Genomic DNA, 8,891 nt, shown 5'->3' with positions numbered 1-8,891 from the left:
GCTGCCTGTAACCAATAATGGGGAATAACCACACACCTCCACCTGCAGAGCCGCTGTCATGTGCGACAGTCATGTGGTTTCTGGCTATAGAAGGTCACAGTGTCTGGCTGTGCAGAATGCTCCCTGACTTTCCATTGTTCCTGCTGTCAGTATTAATTTCCTGCTGGATTGATCTCTCCCCCTTTTGGACCCAGCAGGAGCTCGTATTACACCTGATCATCAGCATTGTCTGGGTGCTTAAATACCCGATACTTCCTTGGACTGATGCTGGTGATATTTTTTAGTTCATTCAAGCTGTGGTTGCAAGCAGGCGACTTGTACTCCTCTGTGGTAATGTCGCTGGTATCTTCTACCTGTGTCCCCTGTAGATAAGTAGTTCATGCATTTTCCTGTGTCCTCCTTGTGTCTTTAGTGGGGTTGATGAAGAGATCATCCCACCCTTTCTCTATTTAGGGCCCAGCAGTAGTTATAGCTAGGGTCAGGTATCCGGCTCAGCGCAGAGGTGAGGAACCTATCTATAGTAGGGAGGGACCCAGGGAACAGCAGTAGGTTTGTTCAGGGGTCACCATCTTCCCTTTCCCTAAAAACAGGGTTTCCCTTACCTTCCTACTTGGTGCTTGCCAACCCCCGTATCTAGAGTAACAGCCGCACAGTATACATGTGGCTGCTCTGTGCTTCCAGGACCTGTGATGATGTCACATGGAGGGGAGGAGTCAGGGGTCACATGATCAGCTCCTCAGTGTATGCAGGACTCTGCTGTGCTGGTTGTCATGGTGCTGGATGAGGGGAGGTTTATGTGTGGGGTCAGGAGGGGTTTACAGTGTGGATGTAGCAGAGCCGTGTGTGCGCGAGGTGTACGGAGCGGAGCCGTGTGTGTACGAGGTGTACGGAGCGGAGCCGTGTGTGTGCGAGGTGTACGGAGCAGAGCCATGTGTGTACGAGGTGTACGAAGCAGAGCCGTGTGTGTGCGAGGTGTACGGAGAGGAGCCGTGTGTGTACGAGGTGTACGGAGCAGAGCCGTGTGTGTGCGAGGTGTACGGAGCGGAGCCGTGTGTGTACGAGGTGTACGGAGCAGAGCCGTGTGTGTACGAGGTGTACGAAGCAGAGCCGTGTGTGTGCGAGGTGTACGGAGAGGAGCCGTGTGTGTACGAGGTGTACGGAGCGGAGCCGCGTGCATATGAGGTGTACGAAGCAGAGCCGTGTGTGTACGAGGCGTAAGGAGCAGAGCCGTGCGTGTACGAGGTGTACGGAGCGGAGCCGTGTGTGTGCGAGGTGTATGGAGCGGAGCCGTGTGTGTACGAGGCGTAAGGAGCGGAGCCGTGCGTGTACGAGGTGTACGGAGCGGAGCCGTGTGTGTACGAGGTGTACGGAGCGGAGCCGTGTGTGTACGAGGTGTACGGAGCGGAGCCGTGTGTGTACGAGGTGTACGGAGCGGAGCCGTGTGTGTACGAGGTGTACGGAGCGGAGCCGTGTGTGTACGAGGTGTATGGAGCAGAGCCGCGTGTGTGTACGAGGTGTACGGAGCAGAGCCGTGTGTGTACGAGGCGTAAGGAGCGGAGCCGTGCGTGTACGAGGCGTAAGGAGCGGAGCCGTGCGTGTACGAGGCGTAAGGAGCGGAGCCGTGCGTGTACGAGGCGTACGGAGCGGAGCCGTGCGTGTACGAGGCGTACGGAGCGGAGCCGTGCGTGTACGAGGCGTACGGAGCGGAGCCGTGCGTGTACGAGGTGTACGGAGCGGAGCCGTGTGTGTACGAGGTGTACGGAGCAGAGCCGTGTGTGTACGAGGCGTAAGGAGCGGAGCCATGTGTGTACGAGGTGTACGGAGCGGAGCCGCGTGTGTACGAGGTGTACGGAGCGGAGCCGCGTGTGTACGGAGCGGAGCTGTGTGTGATAGGCTTTATATAGGCCTCGGAAGCTCCATACATGGAGCACGCTGGATACTGGCAAAACCCAGTGTGGAGCACAAGAAAGTTTAGCAGCCCGGGGTGTAGGGAGAAGAGCCCAGACCCAGGACAAGGGTGTGACAGGACCCCCTCAAAGGGACTCCCCCAAAAGACTTTGTAACTGCGCCATTGGGATCCATGGTCTTGGTTTTCTGTCAGGGGGTCACAGTGAGGTAATGGAGGCTGTAGGCAGACTGAAAGACTGAAAGAGACTGAAAGCCGTGGACGGACATGGAGCAGATATCCTGGAAAACCTGGGACGAGCAGCAGAGGCACTACCAGTCACAGGCATACAGCAGAAGTCCTGGAGACTGCAGACAGGCTGCAGAGGTACTGACACCCACAGGCAGACAGGTAACTGAGGTATGGGAAGCCGCAGACGTCCTGGAGACCTCAGACAGGTGCAGACATACTGGAAGCCACAGGCAGATTGGTAGCTGAGGTGCTGGAGGCCACAGATAGTCTGGAGATGTTCTGGAGACCTCAGACAGGGGCAGACATACTGGAAGCCACAGGCAGATTGGTAGCTGAGGTGCTGGAGGCCACAGATAGTCTGGAGATGTTCTGGAGGCTGCAGACAGGTCGCTGTGCACACACAGGCTAATAGTCCTAATACCAGGACACAGGTGAGTATCTTGGTAGCCTTATATAGGCCAGTTAAGCTCAGCACATGGAGCGTGTCCGGCTACTTACAAAGCCCAACGTGGAGCACAGGAAAGTTTAGCAGAGCGGGGGAAGGGGCAGATCCCAGACACGGGACAGGCGTGTAACAAGTGGATGATGTCAGCCAAATATCCAGCAATGATCCAGAAAATTGTGACAACTCTGAATTTCCCTTCCCCTTACATCTATTGATTAATTCTCTATTGATCTATTCTCCCTTTATCAGTGAATAACATTTATTTTTATCCTTTATCCAGTAAAATAATAATTGCAGATATTGAAAGTCATTCTTCTGTTACCCAAATCTCTGCTGAACATTACACAATGTACATATCACATTCCTCTAATAATGGGCACAATCTAGTTATACCTTTATCAATCCATTCTGTGACATTCCCAAAGTGCTCACAATTCCTGTTGTTCCAGATGAGTTTGATATGACTTGTGTTCCTTTTTTGGACATTTATTTTTCTTCAGATGCTTCCACCAATAAAGTTGACTGCAGAATCTTCCAGAAAACAATCACGGGTAACTCCCTTCTTCATGCGGGGAGTCGCCATCCCAGGCATGTCATCAACATTCCCACTGGGGAGTTCGTCAGGGCCAATAGATGCTTTACCACTGAAACGGCAATCTCTATGAATGCAGGATCATTGAGAACAGGTTTGCCAATAGAGGCTATTCAAGAAAGGTGGCTCTGGAGGCTAAAGATAAAATGTCAGATATTACCAGGGACCAGCTTTTACTGAATAAACCCTCCAGAACAGATGGATGTAATCGTGCAGTTGTATTTTCTACGAAATACAGCATTGATTATTATTCCATTGTCAATATTGTTAAAAAACATCTACCTATTCTCAATACGGATGAAATCTCCAAAAATATTTTGCAAGAAGGAGTTAAATTTGTTTCCAAAAAAAATGGCACCATTGGATGTATTGTGTCTCTGAGTGACCATACCAGCCGGCGCATTGCTGTGGGGGATGGAAGTCACGATAATTGGCTTCTACAGTAGGTTCATAGAGGTGCGCCAAAAAGCTGCGCGGTTTATGTAAATTCATGACTAATGGAAACAAAGTTAGCTCCTGTGCTACTCCTAAGGTTTATAATATTGATTCCTTTCTTAATTGTGGGTCGTGTGGTGTAATTTATGCTATTACCTGCACTTCTTGCTGACTTCGGGATGTGGGGAGCACGAATCGTGCGCTTAGGAGAAGAATCTCTGAACATGCGTACGACGCTAATAATGTTAGTAGCAGGAGCCCCTCGGGGGCTTCTCAGCATTTCACCAATGTGCACGACGGCAAACTAGATGCCTTAGCGGTAAATGCTATTGAGAAGGTGTCTGTTTCCAAGAGAGGTGGGGATTAAATAAAACACCCCACATTAGAGAAGCACAATGGGACTTTTATTCTTAATACTAGAGTTCCATTTGGACTGAACCTTAAGAATTAATTAAACAACATTTATTAAACCCTTTTTTCCCTTCAGGCCACTGCCAGGTGGGATAATATGCTAATTTAATTATATTAAACAACTGATCCACATGTAATTGTATTTTGTCAGTTCCGGTTCTTGTCTTTGTAAATCGTGTGTGCACTCAGTGGTGCTATGTGATCAAGGACGCTGCGACGACTGAAACGCGTCTTGTGTATGTTACGCACCAAGCCATACTAATGGCTATTTAATGGAAATTAAATAAAGAGCGAAGTTTTATTCTACCTACTGGACTGGGGGCTGGATCTGTTTTTGTGATTGGATCTAGGAGTGGCTTTCCTTCCGTGCACCGTCCTCGATAATCTCCGCTGGCTGAGCTGGAATTCCCCTTGTCTTGGAAAGCATCCTAGTGCCAGTATGGCACTGCCTTTACTTCATACAGCAAATTCCTGCTCGTTGGTTTTCTTTAAGATTCCTTTCTCAGAAGCTTTTATTATGAGGAGAGCATATTTAGTTTTACAGTAGAAAGTATTCAGACCCATTTAAATTTTTCACTCTTTGTTTCATTGCAGCCATTTGTTAAATTCAAGAAAGCTGATTTTTTTCTCATTAATGTACACTCTGCTCCCCATCCCCCATCTTGACAGAAAAAAAACAGAAATGTAAACATTTTTGCAAATTAAAAAAATAAACAAAAAACAAAACTGAAATACCACATGGTCATAAGTATTCAGCCCCTTTGCTCAGTATTGAGTACAAGCGCTCTCCCTTTTGAGCTAGTACAGCCATGAATCTTCTTCGGATCCTGGATTTGCGGATCCTCTGACATTCTTCCTTGCAGATCCTCTCCAGTTCCGTCAGGTTGGATGGTGAACGTTGGTGGACGCCATTTTCAGGTCTCTCCAGAGATGCTCAATTGGGTTTAGGTCAGGGCTCTGGCTGGTCCGGTCAAGAATGGTCACAGAGTTGTTCTGAAGCTACTCCTTTGTTATTTTAGATGTGTGCTTAGGGTCATTGTCTTGTTGGAAGGTGAACCTTTGGCCAAGTCTGAGGTCCAGAGCACTCTAGAAGAGGTTTTCTTCCAGGATATCTCTGCACTTGGCCATGTTCATTTTTCTTTCAATTGCAACCAGTCGTCATGTCCCTGCAGCTGAAAAACACCCCCATAGCATGATGCTGCCACCACCATGTATCACTGTTGGGATTGTATTGGGCAGGTGTGGCGCAGTACCAGGTTTTCTCCACACATACTGTTTAGAATTATCACCAATATGTTCTCTTCATCTCATCAGACCAGAGAATCTTATTTATCATAGTCTGGGAGTCCTTCATGTGTTTTTTTGCAAACTCTATGCAGGTGATATAGAAGGGTTAATAGTTTCTCTATTTCTTCATTAAAGATATTTTATTGTTATTAGTAAGTATATCTGATGGTAGTTTATAGTCATGGAGCCTACGGAATAAGAGACAGGCTCAAGGATTATTATTGTCTCTAAATGTTCTTCTTATCTTCTTCTTATCTCATATGCATGACTCTAGATTTTTGTTTTGCTAAAACTTAAAGGTCATATGAGCAACTTGTGAAGTCCAGCTAGAAGCTTTTTTTTTGCAATATCACATTGATCTGTAAATGGTATAAATAAACTGTACTTTGGTTAAATAAACAGAAAAAGTGATCATGCCCACATGGATGCAGGTCTTTTTCTCCGAGCGCTCGATCTTGATTAGGTCTGAAGAGGCCTAATTCAGAGGACCTCACTGGTGATCCCATAAGCTGACTTGTGACAAAACAGAACAGCTACAACAGTTTTTGGTGCCCAACGTGGAGCCGTGGCCAACCAGCCTATTCGGAAGAAGTTTTGGGGACTCTGGAGACAGTGAAATTTCAGCTGCAGCAAGGTGAGAAGCTTTATTCTTACACTTTATTTCACTCTCTCTGATTTCCCGAATATTCTGGGTAAGGCTGTACACACGGTTCAAGAACTCTGGCATCACCAGTGAGTATTGTTTTTTCATGCATGTCTGAATGAGAGTTGAAATATAGAGTAATAAGATAATCTGTTGTCCGTCCATTAACTGATTGCATAGATTGCATAGCACGGAATTTGGGACCGTCTCTGTATAATTGCATTTGCTGTGTTGCTGTGTTTTGTGTTTTACTTTGGCCATCTTTGCATCTTTGATGGGCAATACACTGCTCTAGGGATTTGTGTTCATAAGTGGTTTCATATTAATGCCTAGATAAAGTAGGCAGGCAATAGGTTGTTGTATATTGATGAGAAGCCTCTGAATAACAAAGTGATGAGAAATTGAGATAAGAGACTTGGTGAAATAATATCTATGTATAAGTTTAATGGTTATAGGTCATACTGTGGACTGTGAAAGGATGTTCTGGTTGTGAAATGTCACAGGGCATAGCCATATAGAGTATTTGAGTGGATACCTGACATATGTATTTTTTTTTTCCCATCAGTGTCAAGAGCGGTTTAGATAATTTTATTTACATGTGAGGTTAACTGATCCTTGGAAGGTGTATTGTTACATATGTTTCTAGAATCAAGTGCTGTGAAGGTATATAAGTAGTCTCAATTTTCTGCTGGGATTGTGTATTATACCAGTGGGTATTAGGGATGTTGTGGAAAAGCTGAATCTGGACGAAGAATTCTTTTGAGATAACACTCTTGCTAAACAACCTGTGCGCTGCTGCCATTCTGTTGGGAGGGGTCAAGTGAACAGCTGCGCGATTTTCTGCCCTCTGTGAGAAGTCAGCTCTGAGGATTGTTTTGGTTTAACTCTAGTTTACGTTCGTTGCTGGAATACTTTGTAAAGGACCAGCATGGAGTACCCAACTGCACATCAGGTTTGAAGTGGGTTAGCGAGCATTGTGGCCTTCCCACTTACATGGAGGTGGTCTAGCAGGTGAGAGGACTATCACACCTGGTCCTTCCTGCTTTAGTCATCTGGTCTATTGGGTGAGAGAGGTGTTTTTTTTTAACCCTTCCCAATACGCCCTACAAGTGTAGCAGGTGAGAGTGAATGCTGGTTTAGCCTTCCAGCTACCACTTGAGAGCCCATTCTGACTTGCCAGGAGACGTGTGGGACACTGAGAGGGCATTTGCAGAAAGGTGGGCTGTGTGGGAATAAGTTGAAGCCATGGGCAACTTGTTCAGTGTGCAGCGTGGGGCTCCAGCAGGATCCAAAACAGCCAAACAGATAGTGCAAGAAAGAAAAGGCAAAGAAGCAGTGAAAAATGTCAGACAGATACTTAAAAAGGCAGACATGCCAGAGTACGGATGTTTGGATGTTGAGAAATGGCACAGATTCAGGGAAGAAAAGAGAGGTTGGATAAAAGACAAGAGGGTAGAGCAACAAGTAAATAAATGGTGTTGTGTGGCTGAAGAGGTGCAGCATTGTGGATATAAAGAGACCACAGTGGGAGATAAGGTGTATTATGAATGTTTTAATGCACCAAAAGCAGGAATTGTGACTGCTACCGCCCCCCTTCACATAAGCAGAAACCCAGACCAGATGAATGGACTTGTAAACATTGTAGTCAGAAAAACCCAGACTGGAGAGGTACTTGTGCTACGTGTAATGTTACTCGCCCTAAGCAGATTGCACTAAATCCTGTTCGAACCAGATCACATGTGATGACAGAGGACGCTGACTCTGAGACAGAGGTAGTGAAGGAATTGAGTTTTGGGGAGGAAGCTGACGGTGAGGAAAGGAAAGAACGCCCTGAGACCAGTACAAAAAAATCAGATACATCCCGACCGAGGAAGGTCACTTGAATCAGACAGACACCGGAATATCATCCCTGGAGCCCCTCTGACCAGCTAACTATGTTGAAACAGTTACCTGACCCTGAAAACCAACCTTTCCCATTTTACAGGCAAATACAGACAATACAGGTGACTTATAAATGCACTTGGGCAGACCTCGAGAGTTTGGTGACTGCAAAGGCAGGTGACGTGCTGGGACACATAATTAAATCACATACTGATATGATGAAGGAGCAATCATGGGTCATGGATGTTCAGTCTGAGACGTCTGGAATGACGTACTGTGAGGCATTGAAAGGATGGGCTACAAAGAAACAAACAGAGCAGTCTGTACTGATGACTGACGTGACACAGCAAAAAGGGGAGAGTATAGAGACGTACTTTGGGAGGTTACAGCTGAAGTGGACAGACATGGGGTACAGTGCAAGAAACGACCTTGATATCAAAATATTGGTGAATGCATTCATTGACGGTATGAATAAGTTTTTACGAGAAGCAGTACAGACAGCCAGACCTGAGTGGAGAAACATGGACCCAACAGACCTTCTGCAAGTAGCTAAGGGGGTTGAACTAACAAAATGCAAGCAACCAGTTATGTATGCTAGAGCACAAGGAAGACAGTGGAAGCAGAGAGGGGGGGCACCAGGTGACCGAGCGACCGTACAGTGCTGGAATTGTGGACAGAATGGACATTATGCCAGACAGTGCAAAAACTCCAAAAAGGAGAGTGAGCAGACTGATTTCCCTCCTCCCTTGCCTCTGACCTAGGAAACTGGCAACCCAGTGACAAATGTGTACCCTGTTTTCGTTCCCTCAGGACCTGGTCCCACCTTACTTACGACCATAACAATGCCAGGGGGGAAGGAGGCAGAATTTTTAATTGACACTGGGGCAGCCGGCACTGTGGTACATAAAGACCTGATAAAGCCAGATATGATTACTGACAAGACTGTGGAGTGTGTCGGGGTGGAGGGATTGGTGTCTGAAACTCCCTTGACAAAACAGATGAAGCTGAAATTACAAGATAGCCAGGAAATTCTCACAAAGCTTATTGTTAGTGAAAATAC

The 8,891-nt window shown here is 46.5% G+C and overlaps 1 protein-coding gene across 1 annotated transcript in view; it reads right to left on the bottom strand.

Moving 5' to 3' along the window:
• The window catches only part of LOC142259225 (uncharacterized), a 65,391-nt gene that overhangs the window by 31,734 nt on the left and 24,766 nt on the right, over positions 1–8,891 (bottom strand).

This window comes from Anomaloglossus baeobatrachus, assembly GCF_048569485.1.
Source record: "Anomaloglossus baeobatrachus isolate aAnoBae1 chromosome 5 unlocalized genomic scaffold, aAnoBae1.hap1 SUPER_5_unloc_4, whole genome shotgun sequence".
In the NCBI taxonomy this organism is placed as follows: Eukaryota; Metazoa; Chordata; class Amphibia; order Anura; family Aromobatidae; genus Anomaloglossus; species Anomaloglossus baeobatrachus.
This window is presented reverse-complemented; position numbering and strand designations above follow the sequence as displayed.